Below are 21941 nucleotides of genomic sequence, written 5' to 3' on the forward strand. Positions count from 1 at the left end.
ATTGACTCGATGCAAATGGGCCTAATGATTCTCCTGATTTGACAGGCTGCTAGAAGGGTTAAATAAAGCCATCCACACAAAGTATTTAGCAGAGTAGTTGGTAAACACTCAGTAACTGTTAGCATCTTTGGGTTAATGTTAGGTTGGCAGGTCTCCCTTCAGCCTCCCCTTTCATGGTGGCCATGGGCAGGGACTTTCCACCTGGCTGAGGAGACCCAAAATGGCCAGTCAGAGGCTGATATGGCAACAGACCCCCCCACCACAGGTTGGGCTGAAGCAATTGCCCAACCAATTCTCAATAGACAAGATCCCCCTAAACTTGGCCCACCTGTGGTCAGTGGCTGCAATTTAGATGGCCTAGGCCCTCCTACCTCTGCTTTCCCTGGTGAGCATTGTTCTTGCCTTTCCTGTCCTTGGCTTCCTGGCCCCCACCCTTCCCAGGATGGCGAACCTCACCTGGGAGCGCCCCCCCGAGTAAACCTTCTTTGGGGACCTCATTCTTGTTCCGTGGTTCCTGATCTCACAGGCCCTTTCGGCTTCACAGTTATCATCCTTGTTTTTCTTCCTGTTTGGGGAGCTTTCTGTATATATTTCACTCTACTGAAGGCTGAATAATGAGTCTCATTCCCTATTTCTCTTCTTTCTTAAAAAGAAAACAAAAAATAACCTCTTACCCCATCAACCACCTCACCCCAAAGTCTCCCGAATCAATTTTCTACAAACAGAGAATGAAGCCAGATTTAAAGTTAGGTCGTCAGTGTAGTTAGGTAAATCGGGTCTAATATCAAGTAAGATCCAAAATGGAGGCCATGTTGAGAATGAATTCCAGGAAAAGTTGAACAACTCTTGGAATGTTAATGAAGTCCAGGAAAAGTCCAAGGCCCAGAGCCCATCCCAAAGAAGTGTTAATGAACAGCCCCCAGCAAACTTGAAGATGCTGACTCAGAAGTCCTTCCTGACCAGATTACTCCTTTGGCCCACCTGTGTCCCACCCCTCGGGCCTTCCCACCTACATCCCATCACTGAAAGAACTATAAAATGGGGGACAACCACACTTCCACAGATTCCATCTCTTGGGTCCCCTTCTTCCTCCGGGAGAAGTCTTTTCTGCTGTCCTTTAATAAACTTCTATTTTCCACTCTGACCTGGCCTTGGTGTGCTTCTCTGGTGTTATACTTCAACACTGGGGAAGCAAGGACTCCTCACCAGTCAAAAGCGGTAACAAGATCACCATAGGGTGAATATTCCATTCTCTTGGTGCTATGGACTGAAAAGTTGACTTCCCTCTTGAATATTTTTTCTCAATGTTGCCTTTGGTCATTCAAGCAATACACATGATACTGATAATTCTAGGCCTTCCTCTTTTTCCTTATCGGCCTTGCTAGGAAAACTAGTTTCATCAACAGATGGAGGGGAAGGATGAAGTAATACCTCAAAGACAGCTGGTGGTAGGAGGCTGTGTCTCTCTGATTTTGCAGTGTGAAGTCCAGTGAAGGAGAAACATCTTAGGAGCACATTTACTATAAATTTCCAAAGGATAAATCATCTGAGAATGTCTTAAGTTCAGGGTTTACTTGCTTACCAATATGGTACTATGGTTGGAAAACGGTTTGTACCCTCCTAAACTCATGTGAAACTGGCCTGCTATTGTGGGGGTTTGGAGAGGAGGGTCTGTATGAAGTGATTGGGTCCCAAGGCCTCTGCCTTCATGGATAGATGAACCCATTCATGGATTAATGGATTAGTGGGTCATGTAGGAGTGCCTTTGTCATAAAAGCAAGCTCTCTTGGCCACACTTGCTTGGTCTCACCTGTGATGCCCTCCACCATGTTAGGATGTAGCAGGAGGCCCTTCCCCAGAGGACACAGTGCCATGCTCTGCAATGCACTATATATACAGGAGCTAGATAAACTTCTACTTGTTATAAATAAGTCAGTCTTAGGTATTTTTAATAGCAACAGAAAATGGACTAAGACATATAGCCTGTATTATTTTTGCTGAACTGCATTTTCATAAGACCCCAGTTCCCAAATCAAAGACTGCATTTTACAAACTCAAAATTTCTTGCCCTGAATCAGTCACAAACCACATTTACATCTTAAAGAGAAGGATAGAGGTGAATGTATTAAATAGAAAGGACAGAAGAGGTTTTTAGATGGAATGTCCTTGAAGGTCATTTGAGTGATGACCTTTAGCAGAGTAGTTGGTATATAGTAAACATTCAATAACTGTTAGCATCTTTTGATGATCATCCTTGTTTCCATCCCTTCCTCATCAATCCTGGCCAGGATCTCTGCCCCAAGCTTGTCATATCCTGACTGTCCTCAATAAGCTCCTGTCCTATCTGGGATTTTGCCAAGATGATTAGCGGGTAGCCATTGTTTTCCCCCTTCCTGGTCTTCACCTTAAGCAAGCCTTATCTTCAGTGTCTTTTATACAAGGTTAGTGGAACATAAGGCTAATGAAACTGCAGTCATTTTAGTTTCATCTTTTTTTATACAGGTCCCAGAATTTGCAGGAAAGACATGGGGTCTCATTCTGGGACTCTCAAAATGTAACATTCTCATAACCCACTCACATGTAGCAATGTCTCATTCTCTATCCATCTTTCAACAGTTATTCATCAACAGCTATTTATGAGCAATAAATATATTGGGCAGTGGGGTGATCATGGGAAACAAGGTTGGACGTGGTTCTACTCCCTGAGCCTTGAGGGGAGTCTTGCTTGTATAAAAGGCAGTTGAAATACTAGGGGTTTAAAACGGTAAGGGACATGCAGCATCCTAGGGGAAGCCACTAACTCCCAGCTGGGCAATGTCAGACTCGACTGGCTGGAAAAAGAGACAGGGTGGGAAGGAAAGAACAGGCACAAAGGAAAGAAGAGCATCAGAGTGAAAGTTCCTGAAACAAGAGTACACACCCTAAGTGTAAGGAAAAAATCACTGTGGGGGGGCTGGGGTTGTGGCTCAGTGGTAGAGCGCGTGCCTACAAGTGTGAGGCACTGGGTTCAATCCCCAGCGCCACATTAAAAAAAAAAAAAAAACTAAATCAAAAAAAAAAGGTATTGTGTCCATCTACAACTAAAAATATATTTTAAAAAAGAACGTTCATTGTGGGAAGAGCAGAGTGTAGGAAGGAGAGGGTGGTGAGTGAGGAAACTAGGGGTAAGCAGGCAGGCCAGGACCTGCTGGCCCTGGCAGCCAAGATAAAAAGTCGGAGTTTAATCCTAAGGGCAATGGGGGGCCATCCAAGTGTTTTAACCGGAGGTGCAGTGATCCAATTTTCATTTTATAAACTACTCTTGGCGATGGATCAGAGAGGAATTGAGTGGGGACAAGTCTGGAGGCCAAGGAGCTGTAGGAGATGCTGCAGTCATCCAGGAGAGCGCAGACAGGGTGGTGGAAGGAGTGCAGGGGTGGACACAGAGGAGGGGCCAGAAGTCCACGAGTGAGGTGGCAGCCCACTTCCTGGTGAGCACCCCCGCTTCCTGGCTCACAGATGGTGTCCCCTCACTGTCCTCACATGGTGGACACGAGGCAGCTCTTGGGGCCTCTTTTATAAGGGCACTAATATCATTGAGGGCTCTGCTCTCTTATCTGATCACTTTCCAGAGACCCCACCTCATAATGCCACCTGGGGGTTAGGTCTCAAGGTACAAATTTTGGAGGGACACAAGACATTTAGACCATGGCAGTGACGTGGAGGAAAATGGGGATGTACCTTGGAAAATCCAGCCAATTCAGGAACTGAGGAGTTCCTTGGTGGGTGGAAGGACTAGTGCAGAGTGGGGCATGTTGAGTTTGAGGTTTCTGGTACGTAGTGAGCTGTACGGGCTCAGCAAAATGAAATTTAGCAGCATGTTATTCTTCCCATTGTTTATTCAGTTAATACCAAGTTACTCATCATCTGAGGTTTACACACTGAACTTCTAAGAGAAAACTTGACCGAACCTTAAATGACATTAAAACACACTGTGAGAACAGAAATTTGTATGACATTCTCAAAGATTTTCCTACTTCTGACTATCACCACTTCCGTCAAGCCTCCTCCAGCACCAGACAGTCCCCTTAAAAAACTGTCCTGTCCCAGAGCCAGAGTTGGATCACTGGTGTTGAAAAGCAGGTTTTACTATTCTCAGACCAAGCTCCTGTTTCACTTTGGAGCTCCAAAAAGACTCCCACAGGCTGTTTAAGGATGCCAAACAAAAGCGAAATTTTCAACAGCAGCCAATATAAAGAAGAGGGAAGATAAAACCCAATAGCCCAACTGAAAATGAACAAAGAAAAGGAGCACAGAGACTGGAGCAGTAAAAGAAATACAATAGTCCTCCTGAAACACCCAGGTTAACTTGTTAGCCCCCTGTGCTGGCCAGGGGTAGGAAAACTTGATTCTCTTGACTGGAGGGGTACTTCCGTGCAATCTCTAGAGAGGACAAAGCAGCAGCATTGCCAAATTTAATAGGCCCCGAACATTGTTTTTCAGCAAATCCATCTCAAGAAATCTAGCCAACTCAGATCCTTGTTGTTGTGGTTTAGATATTAGGTGTCCCCCAAAAGTTCATGTGTGAGACAAGGCGAGAAGGCTTAGAGGTGAAATGATTGGGTTATGAGAGCCTTAACCCAGTGATTTGATCCCCTGATGGGATTAACTGAGTGGTAACTGAAGGGGGCCAGGGTGTGGCTGGAGGAGATGGGAGCTGGGATCGTGGCTTTGGGATATATATTTGTATCTGGCAAGTGGAATTTCTCTCTCTCTGCTTCCTGATCACCATGTGAGCTGCTTTCTCTGCCACGCTCTTCTGCCATGATGTTCTGTCTCACTTCCAGCCCAGAGGAATGGAACTGGCTGTTTATTACCTCTGAAACGGTGAGCCCTCAAATAAACTTTTCCTCCTCTAAAGTTGTTCTTGTCAGGTCTTTTGGTGACAGCAGTGAAAAAGCACGCATACATGCAAAGTACTATTAAATTCCAATTACTCACTGAAGCATGAAAAAACGGAAAGCTCACTGTCAGGGAAATGGTTTAATTCTATGCTGCCATTAAAAGGAATGAAAAAGGTAGAAGCAACCCAAATGTTCATCAAGAAGAGGGAAGATAAAACCCAACAGCCCAACTGAAAATGAACACGGTAAAACACATGTGGTATATACATACAATGGAATATTATTTGACCTTAAAAAAGGAAATGAAATTGTGACATACTGCAGCATGAATGGTTGCACAGATATGTGCACTGAACTACACACTTAAAAATGGTGAATGAGCCAGGCATGGTGGCACATGCCTGGAATCCCAGTGGCTCAGAAGGCTGAGGCAGGAGGATCGAAAGTTCAAAGCCAGCCTCAGCAACTTAGGGAAGCCCTAAGCAACTTAGTGAGACCCTGTCTCAAAATAAAAAATAAAAATTGCTGGAGATGTGCCTCAGTGGTTTAGCTCCCCTGGATTCAATCTCTGGTACCAAGTAAATAAATAAATAAATGGTGAATGAGATACAAACTTCTGAGATCTAGGGCTTTAACCTCCTGATGGTCACTGTATAATTGCATTACCAAATCCTTAATGGCCAAATCATGTCTTTGAGAGGGGAAAAGAATTGCCTAATTCAATGGCTGTTGGCCCATGTTGACTGAACATAAACACTGTTGGAAGAATGATTTGTTTGGGCAGATTCCCAGAGCTAACAATAAGGAATATAGTATTTAATTTTCAAGTGCTTAAACTTTTCTCCAAAGAACACATTCCCGAATGAAAGGAACTGTTGATTTTCACATTACTTCAGCTGCTTTCCTCCCACTAAAGTGTGTGTAGTAGTGTGGCTCTTTTTACCAGGTGATAGAGTCTAGGAGTTGGATGTGACAATATTTTCTAAAAACACCATACCTATTATCTAAATAGAGACACAATCACTCAAAAGAAACCTGATAAATAAGATCTCCTAAATATTCATTCTACAAACTGAGAGATCAACTTTCATTATAAATGAGTGTTTCCAGGCTGGGGATGTGGCTCAGTGGTGGAGACTTGTAGGCAAGGCCCTGGGTTCCAACCACAGTGCCTAAATAAATAAATAAATAAATATTTCCTTTTACTAATTGATTCAGTATCAATTCAATGTAGCTTGACCCCTCCTCCTGTTTCTTTACAATACGAATCCAAAATACCAAAATGCAAAACTTTTCAGGATTTCATATGCAATGGAAAATGATGGATGACCGTGTCTCCCTTTGTACACAGGAAGTACCTCTGTGTTTCCAATCAAAAGAAACTACAGGCATTTAGGGGGAAAAGGGCATCCTGAGTGGATCTATTTGAGAGGGAATATAAAAATGACGACAGCAGCTTTAGCAACTGTGACTTTCAGTGACGTATGACTGCTGTATGGCACTGAAAAGACCTCAAAGCTGAGATCTCTCGACCACAGACATGGAAGCCAGGAGCATCAGAACACAACTGTATTTTACAAAGGCATGGACCAAAAGCACAGATTAACTAAAGCTGAGAAATTCCCGCCTTTGGAAATTTTCCCAGAGAGGCTTTCCCAACCTTGAGCTTGAAGACCGGAGATAACACTGTCCTTGAGGCCTATAGCATCTTCCACTCCCTGGACAAGGGCATTCATAAAAGACAAAGAGATTGGCATTTGAAAAGTGTTTGGGATGCTGAGGGAAGACATCTTCCATTTTAGGCTGGTTTTTAGAAAGAGCCGAATTCCAGAAAACTGAGAGACCTCAGAAACAAATCAGATCTTTCCTTGCAGATTATAGCAACCACCACTTCTAGGGATTTGGCTTGCTGAACATTTGGAAATCCCTGTGAGAGGCCAGACTCGGGCTCAGCTCTCCAGATGCTCCTCTGGCCCTCTCTGCTGCTCCATGCCTCAGCATCCAGATAAAATTCTCAATTGTCTTAATTTACATGGTTCAAAGGTTTTGTGCAACAAAAAACATATTTCACTTTTTTGGAATTCTGCATGTATTTTCCTCAGATTTAGGATATATGATGAATAGGTCCCTGTCAGCCCCACATACCTAATAGAAACATGAAACTCTAACATACTCAAGTAAAAAAAAAAAAAAAAAAACCCTGCAGACCTAATATCCAAAAACAGAATTTATCATTCCAACTTGAAAAGCCAGGAATGATGGAATGACAGATCCCTGCGCTCCCATCTGTGTGACCCCTCCAGCTCCAAATCACTGCTGATCATCCCACAGCAGGGAACTGAGCTCCATGAGTGAAGAGTGGGGAGCTCAGGCTAAGCCCAGTGGGCACGTCCGTACTCCAGGGCTGGCTGTGTGTGTTTTCTTCCATTCGTCTCAGGATGTGGGCCACTGACTGTTGCCCTTTCTTTTGTCACCATCTGGGGTGCTAGATCAGTATCTTTCCCCTTTCTGCCCTGCTCTTGCCCTCAACATAGTCTATTTATTTATTTATTTATTTATTTTTAAAATATTTATCTTTTAGGTGTCGATGGACACAACACCATGCCATTATTTTTATGAGATGCTGAGGATCGAACCCAGGTCCCGCTCGTACTAGGCGAGTGCTCTACCACTAGCCATAATCCCAGCCCCTATTTTTTAAATTTATTTTTTAGGTACCAGGGATTTAAACCCAGGGGTGCTTAACCATTGAGCCACATCTGCAACACTTTTTCTTTTTTATTGTGAAACAGGGTCGCCCTTAGTTGCTTAGGGCCTCACTAAGTCGCTGAGGCTGGCTTTGAGCTTGTGATCCTCCTGCCTCAGTCTCCCAAACTGCTGGGATTACAGGCATGCATCACCGTGCCTAGCTCAACATAGTCTTTATGCTTAAGCTGCCTATGTATTCTGCCCTTAAATTGAACACTCTTTTTTTATTTGTTCTTTTTAGTTATACATGACAGTAGAAGGTATTTTGATACACTATGCATGCAGGGAGTATAACATGCCATTCTGTGGTTATACATGATGCTGGTTGTGTATTCATGTATAACGTAGGAAAGTTATGTCTAATTCATTCTATTGTCTTCTCTATTCTCCTGCTCCTCCCTCCCCCAAGTGAACATTCTCTTTGAGCAGTTGTGTGTGTTTGTGTGTGTGTGTGTGTGTGTGTGTGTGTGTATGGCTATTCAGTGATTTACTACTGTATTACCAATAATAAAGAAAGAGTAAAGATGGTTCTGTTCTCTGCTCCTTCAGCTCACCCCTTCTTTAATTTCCTTCAGACCCTTGTAAATTTCCCCAGGAAGACAGAGACTTAGAATCCTACAACTAGGTTCACCCTGGTTTAAACACACTCAGAGGTAGGGTTTTTCTACCCACCCCCATTGGATGAGAGTGTGACTCTGAGTGGAAAAGCAGGATATGGCATTAGGGTGTGGCTTAGCATCTGAGTAGGGCCTGGGTTCAACCCCCAGTGCTGAAAAATATATATATATAACTTTCTTGATCTCATGTCCTTTTCCATGAACCAGGTTATAAACTACGGTAGGAAAAGTCCATGACCTCTTGTCTCTCGAGTGCATTTTAAGTGATTGACACATGCTTGTGGAGTGTTTGGGAACTTCCAAGCCACTTCGATGCCATTAACATCTTCAGTGGCATCAGCAATGAGGGGTTATGTCGCTGTGCCAAAATCCAAGGAAGTCATCAACAGCCAGGACTAGCCCTTTTTCCTCACTCGCTGTACATTTGAGTGTGCATCTTCTGTTCTTTCATATCAGGTGAACATTTAATTAATAGTGTCTACAGAAGCAGTGATAAATGGATTGACCCACCTCCTGAAGCCGTGCCCAGGGATTTGCACAGCTGACTAGTTAAGCAAATGTTTGATTCAAAGAAGAAGGAGAAATATATGGTTCTGCTCTTCAGGGACTCACACCAACTTTCCAAACTGACTTTTCAACCTCTTCATACTGGCCCTGATCCCTGTACTAATTAAGTATGCCCTGCCCTGAGAAACAGGCATTCTTTTTTGGCTGGTAGCACAATAGCTTTTCCACACAAGTTTCTGAAATCACACATCAAGGAAAGCTCCTGGATGGTATCCAAAGAGCACATTTCGGAAGCTTTTGGTATTCCTTGAAAAAGTCCCACCTAGTACATAGGAACAGCATTCTTCAACAGGGATATTCCAGAATGGTCTGGGGCCTCACACTTAGAGGTAGATAGGATGGTCATCAAGGGGGAAGGCCTTGGGGGAAGTGCAATGAGGACCGAAATCACAACTCCAGAATTCAAGAAGCGAAGAAGGACACTTGAATTGAGGGACTGTAGATTCCTAAAACAATGCACAGAGCTTCAATTCAACTTTTGAAAAAGAACCAAGGACTGACTTACTAAAACTCTTTTTGCAAATGACAAGATATCAAAAGAACAAGAATAGACAACTACATACCATCTTTTCTGAAGGCAGAGTTTGAAGAAATGAAGGAAGTTAAGGAGACAAACACAAATATTTTGAGACTCTGGAGTCTGGTGAACAGGGAAACATATGGTGGAAGACTCTGGAAACTTCTTTGTCCATCTCAAAGTCTAGTCTTGATTCCTACTTTTACAAAGCAGCTTCTGTGTTGTTCATCTAAGGCCAGGCACTGGCCACAAGACTCGCAGGCCTCTCTCTAGATCCTGTTATTGTATGACCACATATTTTAATGATTTGAGTCTTTGCAACACATTCCAATTATAACAGTATTCATTATTCATTGCCTCAGAGAAAACCTTCAGATTTTTCTGGCTACCTTTCACAAGCAGTATGAAACACTATGCCAACATATCTCATTAGAAATATGCACGGAAACTGCCATCTAAGTAGAATTGCCCTAGCTTATCTTCATGCCTAAGATGCACATGAATTCTGTGCTTTGCTGTCTGTATGATTACATTATGGCTGTTTCATTCTTATCAGGCTTATCACGCTGCACAGGCAGTAAATAGACTCACATCACTCCACAGCTTAAAAGTGGCAGAAAGACACGTCATACCTAGCTGGAAACAGGGGTCATCATTCAGCTCTATCCGCCCTTGTCAAAAACTTCCCAAGGTTTGAAACTAACCTGCAGAGGTGAGAGTGGAAATGAAGTATGAAGCAAACAAATTAAAAGAATTCATTTCTGGATAAAAGGAGATATCCAGTAGAATTTACTAATGTAAAAAAAATGGCCACAATTTGCTCAACTATAGAATAGAATTAGTGAGAATAATAATGAGGGCTGTGGTTGTGGCACTGTGGTAGAGTGCTTGCCTAGTATGTATGAGGCACTGGGTTGGATCCTCAGCACCACATAAAAATGAATAAATAAATAAAGGTATCATGTCCATCTGCAACTAAAGCAAAAAAAAAAATTTAAAGATGAAAAGAAAAATGAGTCAGTAGGTTTTGTCTTCAGAGTGACAGGCGGGTATCACCTTCCTTATTCTTAAATTCATACACTAACCCCAGGTATCTCAGAATGTGACTGTATTTGAACACAAGACCATTGAAGAGGTAATTAAGATGAAATGAGGTCATTGGGGTGGGCTCTAATCCAATATGACTTATGTCCTCATAAAGAAAAGATTAGCATACAGACAAAATAGAAGGACAACATGTAAGCCAAGGAGGGAGATCTCTGAAGAAACAACCTTGCCAACATTTTCATCTTGGACTTCTAGTTTCTAGAACCGTGAGACAATCAATGCCAATTATTTAAGCCCCCTGGTCTGTGGTACTTTGCCACAGCTGCTAGAACTGACTATAGGCCAAAATGTTTCTGCTGCCTTTCACTCTCCCCTCACTCCCATTTTTTAACATTGTTCTTTTTTATTTTTATTTTTTTAAAGAGAGAGAGAATTTTTTAATATTTATTTTTTAGCTTTCAGTGGACACAACATCTTGATTTATTTTTATGTGGTGCTGAGGATCGTACCTAGCGCCCCGAGCATGCCAGGCAAGCGCACTACCACTTGAGCCACATGCCCAGCCCAAGCATTGTTCCTTTTTTGACCACTTTCCTTCACTCTTTCCTTCTGCTTTCTTTTGCTTTATGGAGCCCTTCTCCATCTCTTCCTTTCTTCTGCCCTATTTCTTTCTTTACTTGTCTTTGAAAAGAGTTTCCCTCATCCTCTTCCCATACAGAGGAGGAGTCTTGGGGAAGTGAGAGGGAGGGAAGGCACCTTGCACCCAGCAGCACCTCCAGGTCTGGTGAGAAACAGACCCAGTCTCCCAAAGCTCAAAAACCATTGCAACTTGTTTGCAGTGGTATAAAACTAACCATCAAATGTGCCCCTCTTTCTGGGACATTCTGATCAAGTCATTCACTATCTCTGAGTTTCTGCTTTCTCATACATTAAAAACGAATGGTAATATGAATTCTTGTATGGTTGTTGTGGAGTTCAACTACGATAATGCACTGAAAAACATTGTATATCCTATTTAAAACCCATAGCTTGGGTTTTCTACCAGGGGCCATGCTGATGACATCTCCATACAATAATGCATCATAGTGGATTATAACTGCTTCCTGGCCTTTCCTTCACTCTAAACTGTTTCTAATTAAACTTTCTATGTCTCTCTCACCACTTACCCCTCTTCTCTTGAGTCTGGCACCATCTATTATGTTTAAGAAATGAATTTGTGAACACATAAGTAAGACATAGACAAAAATAGAAGCAGAGAAAAGAAATCAACCAGTAATTCTAGCTGCCTGGGGGCTGAGGCAGGAGGATCCCAATTTTAAGGCCAGCCTGGGCAATTTAGGGAGACCCTATCTCAAATTAAGATAAATAGGGCTGCGGAGGTACTCAGTAGTAGAGTGCTTGCCTAGCATACTGAAAGCCCTAGGTACCACCTCCAGTAAATCAAACAAACAAACTGCTATGGAACCTAACATTGTAAGAACTGATAACAGCTGGACCTTATGAGCATGCCTATAATCCCAGAGGCTGAGGCAGGAGGATTCCAAATTCAAAGCCAGCCTCAGCAATTTAGCTGAGGCTAAGCAACTTAGTCAGACCCTGTCTCAAAATAAAAAATAAAAAAGGCTGGGGATGTAGCTCGATGCTTAAGCACCCCTGGTACCAAAAACAAACCAACAAACAAAAAACCTATCAGTATCTTTGGCAAACACTATTAAACTCTGGAAAAACTAATTAAAATAACAAAAGATACCTTTAATTATAGGAAGATAAAAAGAAAAAGTTAAAAAAAGTAGTATTGTAGCTGTCAATCATTGCTCGGGAAAAGATAATTCAAATTCTTACCTTTTTTTTATAGTGTATGGCTAAGACAATCTTTGAACTAATAAGTCAACATTATCTGGCACTTTTACATGTAAGGAAGCTCACAGTGAAATGAAATGAAATTGATTCTCTTCTATGTTTTGTGAAAGTAGCATCTAAAACATTGTAAGATGCAACAGTAAAACTGATTTTTTTTTTTTTAATGCAGGACTTGATAGCTGCTGGATGTGCTTTTCTCTTGCAAAGATTTTGTTAAGATATTTGAAAGACACTAAAGGTCAATTCGTTTTCATGGATACAACCTAGGTTCTTTATTTTATTATTTTTAAATAATTAATAATTAAGGAATGTTTGCTAGAAAAGTAAACAGAATGACTTTCTTTTTTACTTTAGAAAGGATTGCCGTCTTTTTCATGCCTCCGTGAGACCACAGTTCAAATATTTTCAAAAGCATTATGTATTATGTCATTAAGAAGGTGTTAGCCTAGAAGCCTGACTGCCTCGCCACTGGACAAGTGGCTGCCAACAGAGTCCACAAGGAGGGGGAGAAGCGGCTAAGGAAACCTCAGACCGGCTGGCTCAACCTGGGTAGAGAAGCCTACCCAGACGTCGGGGTCCCCAGCGCCTGCGCCGGCGCCCGCGCCCCCACCGTCGCCCGGCAACCCGGGCACGCCGCGGCCCGGCCCCGCCCCCGCTGCCATGGCAACGCAACCGCGCCGCCGCGCTGGCTTTGTGTTCCGCCGGCCTGGCGCTGCTCCGCACTCTCGCCCCCTTGCACCTGCTGGGGCCGCGGCAACTTTTCAAACCTCCACTACACCGACTGCTCTGCCCGGGTAGCTGGTCCAAATCCTCTGAGCTTCATTTCCTTCCATCCTCGTTTCAGAAAAAAAGTGTTCTACAACACAGAATTTGGGCCACATGCTGTTTGCTCTGTCCCCCTTCCAAAAGTGCGGGAAGGGCGACCACACGCAAAGAAATGCCACTTACCTTTCTCAGCATTCCTCCACGTCAGCGGCGGGGTCCTAGGAAGGACCTAACAATCCCGCGCCGAGTTCAAAATGGGGAAAAAGTTACAGAACACCAGAGGCTCAGAAACTTCCCCCGGGGTGCGCGCCACCCCGAGAGCCCCCCAATCCCTCCTCATTTGCACGACAAAGGCAGGAACCTTCTGGCCGCTGGGTCCTGAATCGTTTAATCCGTCTGACTGTCGCCTGGTTGGCCGGAGTTCAGATTGGCTTTGGAGGGCTGGGCAGATGCCACGTTTCACTGGAGGCAAATGGTTCCGCGGGGATCATTCTCAGCCGCGAGCTCGGCTTCCAGGACCCGGGGCCGGACTATTGTTTGCTGTTTTTTAAAGGACGCGCTGGACGGTGGGGGCGGCGGGCTGGAGCCGGCGGCAGGCCGACTCACGTTGAATTTCTTGCAGGGTTTTTCTTAACTTCCTCCCAGCTCCTTACTGTTGAATATTCATTAGAAGGCGGGGTCGCTTCTCATCACTTTTGAATCCTTCAGGATTTAGGGAAAGGCGGGAAAGAATTGGAGAAGATGGGGGTTGGAAGAAAGTACTAAGAACAGAACAGGGTGGGGAATGTACTAGTGGAAACATAAAGAAGCAAATATAGGATTTAATTCCTCCTTCCACTCCCAGGCGGAGAATTCAAGGAAGTTTTGATTAAACCGATTGGTCCTAATTATGGCATTAGACTTAAATTGGGGGACTAAAAAGAGGGGGAAGGGCTTTAATTCTGATTTAAGTTTCTCAATGCATATATACAGAGCTGTATACATATATACAGAGCTCACTAATTGCATTCCAATAAATTTCATCATAACGGATTAATCTCCCTTTTAATGTGGTGCAGCCCTCCACCATTCTCAAATTCTCCAGACTATCTGATGCATTAACTGTCAAGTTGTTACTGAAAACTGATTTTCAGAAAATAAAAGGAAATAATGGAAGAAAAATGACAGGCCTAAAGAAGTTCACATGGTGGACAGGGGAAGTGATTGAGAAGCACTAAAAGCTACTATTGCTGAGCTCTTTTCCCAAGTCATTCCAAGTAGCCTTCCAGGAAAGTTGCTCTGTCCTCCATGAGAATCACCACTAAATTACATCCTGGATTTCAGGCCTACCACTTAGGGTTCACAGGTGGTGACCTGAGAATGGTGGTTTGAAGAAGTGCAAAGATTCTTCAACCACTCCACAAACAACTTGCTATGATCTTTACCACTCCACAAACAACTTGCTATGATCTTTCCCTAAAGAAAAGTCCCTGTCAAGGTACAAGTTTATTGTCTGGAAAAGCTGATCCATCCTCATTACTGTAGAAATCCATTTATTCCACAAATCCTTATAGATGCTACAGTATAGATGCCAGGAACTGTAGGTGCTTGGGGAAAAAAAAAAAAAAAAAAAGGACAACCAAACAGCCTAGGTTTCTGCCCCAGGGGAGCTTACCTTACAAAGAAGGAGAGAGTGCCAACAAATAAGTAAATATTTTAAATAGGGATCATTGCTTTAAAGAAAAATAGAACAATTTAGAAAGTCTTGCACCTGATACCCAGAAGGCAGAGAGCAGCATGCATGCTTGATGAGACTAAGTCCAGATTGGTTGAGTTTTAGGTCCAAATCTTTAGTTGCCAGATAGGTGACCTTAAGTACATGGATATTCCTTCTCTTCTGGGTTTCCATTTCCTAACTAAAAAAGGAATTGGGATACATTTAAAAGTCAGTTTTTTCACTGCTGTAAATGAATGATCTGGCAAGAACAATTTCAAGGAGGAAAAGTTGATTTGGGGGCTCAAGATTTCCGAGGTCTCAGTCCTTAGAATGCTGGCTTCATTCCTTGAGGCTCAAGGTGAGGCAGAACATCATGGAGGAAGAGTGTGGCAGAGAAAACTGACTCCGGATATCATACCATGAAGCAGAAAGACGAGGCTGAGCTCACAAAATATATATACCACCAAAGTATGTCCCCAGTGACCCACCTCCTCTGACCACATCCTGCCTTCCTGCAGTCACCACTTTGTTATTCCCAATCAGGGGATTAATGCACTAATTGGGTTAAGGTCCTCATAACTCAATTATTTCACCTGTAAACCTTGTATTGTCTCATACATGAGCTTTTGGGGAACAACTAATAACTCAACCATAACAAGTACTTTTTGGAGTAGACAGGGAAATTTGTAACATTGATCTCATGCACAAGAAGGCTTAGAGGCTCTCACAATTTGTAACATTGATTTCATGCATAAGAAGGCTTAGAGGCTCTCACCTGATGGTCAGTGCTTGGAGGGGGGGATGCTAGCTTGGCTCCAAATGCATTAGCTGGTATATTTATCCATTTTCTGCTACTAACAACACAATACCACAGATGGTTAATTTATAAGCAAAAGTGGTTTATTTTGACTCTGATTCTGGTCCAAAGTCTATGGACTATATCTAGTAATAACTTCTTGCTGGCAGGGTCCTGAGGAAGCAAGGGCATCACATGGTGAGAGGCAGAGAGCATGGGAGACCTGCCCAAATGAGCTTTTATAGCAGACTCTCTTGAGCTAACCCATGAATGGATTGATCCATTCTTGAGCGCAAAGCCCTAATTAGCTCTTAAAGGTTCCTCCTGGTCCCACGTCTTAATATCTCATGATGGGGATAAACTTCAATATGAGCTTCAAAGGGAATAAACCTGTAGCAGCATCCTCTGAAAGTGCTAGTTGCGGGATCATGGAGACTAATTTTGTTTTTCCAGTTCTTATCACTCACCCATAATTTTTCCCCTGCAAAGGCAAATAGGGTACAAAGGGAGGCTAATGTCCACTGAGGCGCCAGGCTGGCCCTCTGCATTCATTAGCTCATTGTTAGAGCTACTGCTAGAGCCATTTACAGGTCCAAAAAGGAATCTGGGAGGTTGATTCCTTGCCAACAACATACAGCCCATTACACAATGGAGCTAAGATTCAAATGCCTCTCCCCAATGCCCTGCTGTTTCTAACAGCTCCAGTCTCCTTCAGGGTCTGTACTACTTTGGGCAGCAACAAACCATGTTCAAGCAAATGAAAAAGATTCCTGTTGTTTGCTGACTCTTTCATAACATAAAAGTCCTAAGGACATATTATCCTTCTCTTATACAAAAGCAAGAAGAAAGTATGGCTCCTGGGTACCAGCCCAATGTCTCCTGGGTTACTTCAAGGTCACAGCAGCGAGTGATAAAAATGGTTCACAGAGCCTTTCCTTGCCCATTGCCCCAATTGCTCTGGATGGGGAGAGACACATCCACAGGGAGCTGAGCCCAGGTTGCCCCTCTGGGCATTGGGAGTTAGAGCTGAGGAGGAACTGCCCTCCCATCTCCCCAGCAAACCACTCTCCAGAGGGCTCTAGCCTTATCATTCAGCAGAGTGCTCCCTGGAGGCAGTATCCCCTCACTCCCACATAGTGACTGTCTTCCCTTTCCCTCTTCCCCAGGCAAGAAGTTGGAAAGAAGCAAAATATATATGGTATTGTCAGGTTCCAATTCCTAGAAATAGGTGTTTCTGAATAAGAACCCAATAGGATTCATCAATCAATATTCCAAGGTTCCAAAGGCGATCCATAAAATGCCTAAAAATAGTTGAGCATCAGATACACTAGAGGAAGAGGAAAAATGAAATTGTAGGGCAATGAAAAGACGGACAAAGAACAGGTTGGAAGATGAAATTGCCCAGAGTGAAGATTGGGCTGAAATAAATCTGTCCAAATCTAAAAGTAAACATCTTTAAGGTTCCCCTTAGATTGAGGAAGAATTTAATTTGCAACCTTATTTTCTAGACCGGATACCACAAATATGGCTCAGTTCTCTAAGGAACCCTATATTCTAAATTCTATGGGGAGATGTTATTTAAAGCATGTTATTTTCTGCTACACATTTTGTAATTCACTTTTACTTAAAATTTTTGAAAATGCTAATGCTAGTTGTCACTATAGCCTTGTAAATATGCTATTGTTATAATTAAACCATACTTTGGTCCAAATAGAATTTTAGATAGAATATATAAATACCAACAATCTAATAACCAAAAAGAGAATTAAAAACAGGTAGACGAGGAAAATAAGACATAGGGGAAATGAGAATGAAAAAGATGAGTAGGCATTCATATATGTAAATTCATATATTTACATCTTTATACATCAAGACACTTTAAGAACTAGCTCTGAAAGTGATTTTTGAAAGTCTTATTTAAGAAACATAAAACATGACAGACACTTCATAGACCACTTTACATAACAAAATGGGTAATAAATAATAACATGTATGTTTTGCAAGCATAAACATGGGTATACTGATGACAGTCACATAGATACAGTTATAAACAGATGAAATGTATTCATAAAGAAATAGGTGAAAAGGTAAAATGTTGGTAAATGTGTTCACCCTGATTTATAACAGTGGTCATACGAAATACCCTGAAGGACAACCTAATTGCTTTTATGAGTTGGATCAAAAGCCTTGATTGACTACCTCCATATGTGGAGTCACCCAAAGAGCAGAGATATCAAGAAATTTTATCTTTCACAAATGCAGATGTACAGAAAGAGCACCTCTTCGTTTATTGAGGAAGTTTCATTTTTCGAAGATACACAATGCTCGCAAAAAAGTGAATACTATAATAATAGTATACTTTTGTGGAATCAAATCTGCAAAAAGTGCATAAAATGAAATATCTTTAAACCATTTATACTTTCAGTACTGGAAGTGATGCAGAGATGAAGTACATAGCACAGTGAATCATGAAAAATAGTGCTGACATGTTAACAGTGTATGTAGTACATTGCATATTTTCAAAAAATTATTTAAGTTCATTTATAAAATTTACTGGAGAGCCGACTAGAGGATCAGGTATTATTATTAGAAATAAAAAGAAGCAAAGGGCAGAGTTGATTCATCTGTCCTTCATGGAGATTGCAATCCAGACGAAAGAGAAGAGGGTCAGGCTTAGACAGTTATACAATATATTATAATGTATGATGAACCTTATAAAGAAGAATTTCAGGTTGTAAAAGGGTTGTAAAACAAAAGAACTGAACCACATATTAAAGCATTATATCTATAAAATGTTTTCATAACTTGTTATATGTCTCACTTTTTCAGCAGCTTTATACCAATAAATCGACATCTATGTACATAGATGTGAAAAATAGTAATTTGAGTCCCTAATATCATTTGGAAAATATATGTGAACTGACTTCTCTTGCTAAGGCGTTATCTTTATGACAATGTACAAAATAAAAATTTACTCCAATAAATTATGTGGTGTCTGTCATAATCCCAAAAGACATGATACCATGTCCTCTTTTTTTTCCTCCATGGAAATTGTTGTATTTGGCTTTCAGGATTTCAACATTTGGGATTTTAATCTTTCAGGCTTGATCTTTCAGGATTTTAGACTTTGGGGATTTCGTCTTTCAGGATTTCCCCACTCAGGATGATGGCATTTATGATTGAATCCACCTTTTGGGATTATAATTGGCACTGGAATTTTACAATCATTTTTTTTCTGGCACTAGGCTCGCCCAACTCCATTCAGGACTGACTTTAGAGTAGTGCTAAATGTGTCTGACTCTGGCCATGAACTTTTCTGTGAACACCTTCAGACAAAGCTTCTGAATTTGACATCAGCCTTCACACAAAGAGAAAGAGACTAAAGCAGAAGAAGAGACAAGGGTGGGGGCCACACAGCCATAGCTGAGGAATGTTTGGGACTCCAGGAAAGGTGACTCACCCCTCATTGTGTCACATCCAAGATGTCAACTACTTCTCAAGCAAATAATTCATTCTGCTGAACACTAATGATGCCTCTTACTATCATGCCGCAAATTATAAGTCACCTCAAAGTCTGCAGGGGATTTTTTCCAGAATGTCCTTTGGGTACCAATATCTGTGGATGTTCCAATCCCTTATGTAAAATGGCACAGTATTTGCATAGAGCTTATATACATCCTTCTGCATACTTTAAATCATCTTTAGATCACTTGTAATATCTATTACAATGTAAATGCCACATAAATCATCATTATGCTGTATTATTTAGGGACTAATGACAAGACACAAATTCTATATGTATTCAGTACAGATGAAAAATTTTTTTCTGAATATTTTCAATGCTCAGATGGTTAGATTTTTGGATGCAGAACTTGCAGGAGGGCCAAATGTATAGCGGAGATTCAAGAATCTTGTTATGAATACACTACTTGATTAAATATTGCTGTCCATAGTTTTAACTAATAACCACTCTAGTTAACTCTTTTCTCAGTTTCCATGCTCATCTATGATTAACTAATTAGAATAAACATTCCTTCCCTATTTGAAATACACGGAAATGCATTGTATGCCCTTCTTGGGTCCCAAGTTAACACATAAAGAAAATTAGGTTAATATCCTTTCTACTTCGTACAGATCCAATAGCTCTCCAAATTTCCAAATGCAATATTATTCCCATGAATTGCCCTCATGCATAAACAGGCCTTGAATTAGATGTAAGAAAATTGAGGGGGTGAGAATAAAGATTCACTCATGTCTGCTGCACCAAATTCTAAGCATCAAATATGTACTTCACTTTGGGGGCTCTAATTAAAGTCACTTTCTATCATTTTCATTGTGTACCCAAGAGACATAGGCACATAAACAAAACTGACAAGACCTGACAGTGTTATTAACTGTCAATGTCAAACCTGAAAATCCTTACACAAAATCTACTCATGATATGCTGCTACATGCAAAGCCTCCTGACCCCCATCTGACTGATAGATGTGGAGAGTCAAAGAATGAGATCAAATTGAGGTTTCTTAGCAAATTTGCAATTTTGCTTTGTAAACTCTTCAGATGTGTTAGTCAGATTTCCCCCCAAAGCATTAATTGTAGCCTCCTGTACACATTGCCTTACTGCTGTTGAAGAAAGCAAAGCAAATTGTTTTTCCTCATTGACTTTTTTTCATTCATCCATTCAGCAACTATGAGTAAGTAACTATGTATGAGGCAAGATGCTAGACACCTGGGCATCTAAGAAAAGAAAAAGAAATTGTCCACAAGGACATTGAAATGCAATGGGAAGATGACACATATGTGCACACCTAATTTCTATAAATTAAATTATTGCCTAAATATGGCTTCAAAATACACCATTTGAGGAATACTGTGGCAGATTAGAAAGCAAAGATCCAACTTTACAAACAGTCTTCACTTAATTTATCAGTAAATTGGAATCTGAGTTTAAGGAATTAAACCAGATTGAGAGGTTAAGAGGTCAGATGTGACCTGCTTTGTGATACTAAGAGTTGAAACAGACAGAATATTGCAGGAAGAACCACCCAGAGCAAAACAAACTGTACTGAGACACCATTTTCTCCCACATCAGTCTTCTCCTCAGCCTGATTTAAATCCTCCCCAATGTTTCTTGGATCTGCCTCATCCCCTTCTCCTGCTTGACCTTACCCTTGACTCTGGGGTCTTAGTTCCTGGGTTGAGAGGTCACTGAGGAATGGTAAATTTCCCCATGAGACTTCCTAGATGTTACACATGATGCTGTTGAAGACGGTGAGGGACTTGGACAAGGTTTGGAAAGGAGACCACAGACTGGAGATCAGGCACCCACTGAAGGGTAGTGTAATGGTTCATTTGAATTGTCAACTTGATTGAATTAAGAGATGCCAATGATTAAGAGGTTCTGGGTGTGTCAATGAGGGTGTGTCTAGGAATGATTGGCATGTGGGATAGCTCCGAATTGAAGTGGAGACCCTCTCTAAGCTCGGGCAGCACTGTCCAATAGGATGGTGGCTGGGATGGAATAAAACTTGGAAGAACAAGGGAAGCAGCAGCAGATGCAAGCTCAATTCTTCTTGAACAGGTTCCTGATTGCTGCTGCGATCACCTGAGGAAATCAGACTCTTCCCTTCTTCACTCTTCCAAAACATTTTCTGCCAGTGATTCTCCAGGGAGTTTCCAGAAGCCTTTGGTCCTGGACTGGGGTAGCACTGTTGATCCCTCTTGTTCTGGGGCTTCAGTCTCTTGGACTGCACAGCTACGGGTTCTTCCAGGTCTCCTGCCTGCAGATGGCCATTGTGGACTGACTATCCAGCTTCTGGACGAGACAGCCAATCTAACAAATCCCCTTCATACTTCCTGTTGATTCTGTTCCTCTAGAGAATTCTAACTAATACAGGTGGGAAGAACTGATGGCTTTATTTTAGGTAATGTTTTTAATTTAAGGCAGAGCAGTTCCGATTAAAGATGATTTAATGACCAAATAAAACTGTTGGTAATCCAGGAACTAAGACCCCAGAGTCAAGGCTAAGGTCAAGCTGGAGAAGGGGATCAGGCAGATCCAAGGAATATTGGGGAAGAATTAAATCAGGCTGAGGAGAAGACTGATGTGGGAGAAAATGGTGTCTAAGAACTGTTCATCTTTCTCTGGATGGTGCTTCATGCAAGATTCTCTCTGTTCCAACTCTTAGTATCACAAAGGCAGATCACATTGTTATAGTTCAAGCTTTGTCCCAGGGTTTCATAAACTGACTTCCAGACCACTCACGTATAATCGAATCAAGCCTTTATTGAAGCACACTGGAACATAAAGCTGTTCCCCTGATCAGCCCCGAACAATTGCAAGGGCACTGCTTATAAGCCTGAAAACCGCAAAAGGGATGTTCGGGGAGGGGGGGGTCCAGCCAATGCAAGCCAGCCAGGTTACAGAAGCAGGACAGTGCAGTCA

The sequence above is a fragment of the Urocitellus parryii genome, chromosome 2 (genome assembly GCF_045843805.1).
Source record: "Urocitellus parryii isolate mUroPar1 chromosome 2, mUroPar1.hap1, whole genome shotgun sequence".
Classification (NCBI taxonomy): domain Eukaryota; kingdom Metazoa; phylum Chordata; class Mammalia; order Rodentia; family Sciuridae; genus Urocitellus; species Urocitellus parryii.